Raw genomic sequence first — 3,657 nt, 5'->3', positions numbered from 1 at the left:
AAATGTAGGTGCCTTTTATAGGCATTCTAGATCACTAAGCTTCACTTCTTGGCTGCCTGGCTCACTAGTCCAAGCTGGTGGGTCAGCAGCTTGTCCCATCTTGGACAGCTAGCTTGGACAACCTATTGTGGGCTAGGTTACATGCATGGTGACACCTTATACATGCTTGTTCAGAACATATGTCATTCATGAGGTCGTATGCTTGGCCTTCATGTAAAGAATAGGCAAGTTGGTTGATGAATTGGCCAAGCATTCTTCATGGAAAGGTTTCTGACCTGTCTGGCCTCCTAGCTTGAGCATGACCCACGCCCAACTGCTTGGTTCCTTCATGGTGAAGGAACCAACCTTTCTTCATGGACGGGTTTGGTCATGTCTGGTTGGTTTCTTCATGGTGAAGAAACCAACCTTTCTTTATGGTGAAGAAATCAACCTTTTTCCCCCAAATTAAGACTTTGTTTGTCCCCAAACAAAGGTAAAATAACAACTTCTTGGCTTTGGAAAAATTAAATTTGTACAATATCAAAACTATGTGCCATTTCAAAGTTTGCGTGAAATGAACACATCTTTTCAAAAATTCATTTAGCATTTCACTTATACAAAATGTTATTAATCAAAGAGATGCATTTTCATATACGGTTCAGGAAAAGAACCAAATGGGTAAGTGTTTCACTCAAAACTCAACTTATTTGGTTTACAAGAATTTTATTTTATTTTTCTTCTCAATGCTTACTTTGATTGCACAAAATTTTCAAGGATCACTAAGGTCTTCCTTATGTTGTAATGAGGCTTGGCTATGAAAGAAAATTGGTTTTTCAAGATATTCAAAAATACTTCCAAAGTTAAAAGAGAACAAAATTTTGATTTGTCTTTTAAAATACATACTCTTTTTCACCTTTCTTAATTTTCTTTCTTTCCTCATTCTTTTTCTTGATCTTTTTGTGTAACTTTTCTTGAATTTTCTCAATCTCTTTTTACTCTTTTTTGTTTTTGAAGCAGTTATTTACTCTCTTTTTTTGTAAAGAGATTGAGATTCTTTTTCTTTTGAACACTTTGTTACATGGCCATTCATTCCCCCCAACTTAATTTTTTATCTCAACCTTCTTTTTGAAAAATGCTCTCTTTTTACTTAGAAAAGTATAGGAGATTTCATTTTTTTTTCTATATTTTGGGCTCAAGGATTGTGTTTGGAAAATAATTTTTGTTTTTAAGGCTCAAAGGGGTTAAAAAATGATGTTCCTATTTTTGGTTAAGTGGCTCATTCTATTTGAAAGAACATGCCTTGATCATTTCCTATCAAATTGTGTGCAACCAAGTAAAGAAAGATTCAAACAAAATCAATTGTGCAAACCAAAACGTTTCTCAATAAACTCACATAATTGTGTTTGGCTTATACTCCCTCACATGGTTGGTCCATGTACAACGCTTTGATTTTAAAAAAATTCACAATTTCATGCTAAATGATTTTGCAAAAAGTTTGTATTTTATCCAAGTTATGACATTATGAATTATTCAAGTTGTATCATCTACTAAGTTTAGTTTCAACAATTTCACTTTTTAAACAAATTATTAAAAAGAAACTATCGAAACACACAACTTAAAAATTAAACACAATAAAAAAAATTTAAAAGCAAACAAACACACATAATTTTTTTTGAAAACACATAGTTAAAGAAGGGCTCAGCTGCTTGCTTGAGCAGTTTGGTCCAGGTCAGGCTGGTGTCGAGGTCAGCTTAGCATGGCTTGGTCCATGCTCAGCTGCCTGCTTGAGCACCTTGATTTTGACTTTTTTTCTTTTTGACCATGAATCATTTTTTCTCTACTTTTCTTCTTTCTAAATCCTACAAAATACATAAAAAAGAAATACAAACACAAATATACAAGATTGTGATATTTAATACAAAAAGAATTGTTTTATGTTGGTTTTTCTCAATTATGCTGGACACTTATCAATGCATTAATAACAGTAATGGTACCAACACTGGTCGGGACTGACTAGTGCAATGTTATTCCTAGGAAGCATACATAACGAATACATCGTCGTGCCCACCATTGGTAACTCATTGGAAAAATACCATGCACTCGATAGCATTAGAAACCCTCCAATCGGCAAAGAGATCTGGTAAAGAACAAATAAATAACCGAACTACTTCCTTATGGAAGGCTGGTAAAGAACAAATAAATAAAGCAATAAAGTTAGAATTTAACCGTACCACTTCTTTCGAGAACTACGTAGACTTGATTTCGCTATTGTACCTAGGGATACGTATGAGCAAGATCAACTTCTGTGAGACACAAAAATAAAAATAAAATACTTTTCTTTAGTAATTAATTTATTTATGAAATAATTTTAATGGTATAAAAGAACATGTTATTAGTGAGGGTGTCGTTTTAATATGGGAAGACAAAGTGTTAATGCATTCCCTAATCCATAACTGAATCTAGAGCTCAGAATCTTTGTTTAAAGACCATATTATCCAGTTCGGCATGAAGAGAGTTTTCGACGTTTTACCCGGAAAAAATGTAGTGGAGACTACAAATCATTTGGGAGAGGTATAAATCGAGTTCGCCTCTTCCTAAGTCATAGAGCTGGTCTTCCAACCAAAAATCGGGTCACGATAGCTGGCTAATCTGCTCGAGACTTTTCCATTAGAGAGTCAAGCTTAGAGCCGCTAATCACATAGAATTAAATACCATTCTGTTTTCTTTCTTTTTTTTGTGTTCATTCCTTAGAATAGTAAATTATTATCTTATACTCTCTTGTTTTATTATCGACAAGTTCTTATGATTATTATTGAAGCTTATTGGGGGTGGGAATTTTTAAAAGGTTTGCTTCCTCACACACTAGCATTGTATACTTGAGTTTGCACACACATATGCCCTGAACCCGAGTATTAGTGATTAGGATTTGAGATAGAATTTGGGATGGCAATAGGCACAGGTAATAGCTACCCAACTACCCGTTTCAAAATAGGAGAATATTACTCATACCCGCCCGTACCGCTACGGGTACTCGCATGTGGGGTTTTCCCATTTATTTCTTGGAACCCGCGGGTACGACGGGTACCCGCGGATTTCCTATATTATAAATGAATTTCTAACTTCCTACTTCTATTATGTTTCAAATGAGATGAAACTTAATTATTTTTATGCCTATTGATTGAATATTTGGCAAAAATGCTAAATCTATTGATGTTTTCTATATGTGTGATTTGATATTCTCATTTACTAAATAAAAAATATATATTTTCTTTGTAAGGCATGGTGTTTCTAAACATGTAATAATACTTGTAGGATGTTTACCACCAAATTCAATAAAAGATATAAACAATGTAAAAAATGTAAACAAAGTAAAAGAAAAAAATGTACACAATGTAATGAAGGTTAAGATAGTGTATTTTTTATTTTAATTAAAGATAATATAGTAATCATATAAATAATGGGTACCCCCAGGTACGAGTACCATAATACCCATAACTGTATATATTTACTACGACTATTTTTAAAAACTCATTTGTAAATTCTGCGGGTACCCGTTTGTAACCCATACCCGCGGGTACCTATAGGTATGATTTTTTTTGCCATCCCTAGATAAAAGGGTCATATGCTTTGTCTGTATATAGCTTTGAGTCATATCTGGTATTGACGGAATGGACCACC

The sequence above is a fragment of the Lupinus angustifolius genome, chromosome LG19, assembly GCF_001865875.1.
Source record: "Lupinus angustifolius cultivar Tanjil chromosome LG19, LupAngTanjil_v1.0, whole genome shotgun sequence".
In the NCBI taxonomy this organism is placed as follows: domain Eukaryota; kingdom Viridiplantae; phylum Streptophyta; class Magnoliopsida; order Fabales; family Fabaceae; genus Lupinus; species Lupinus angustifolius.
This window is presented reverse-complemented; position numbering follows the sequence as displayed.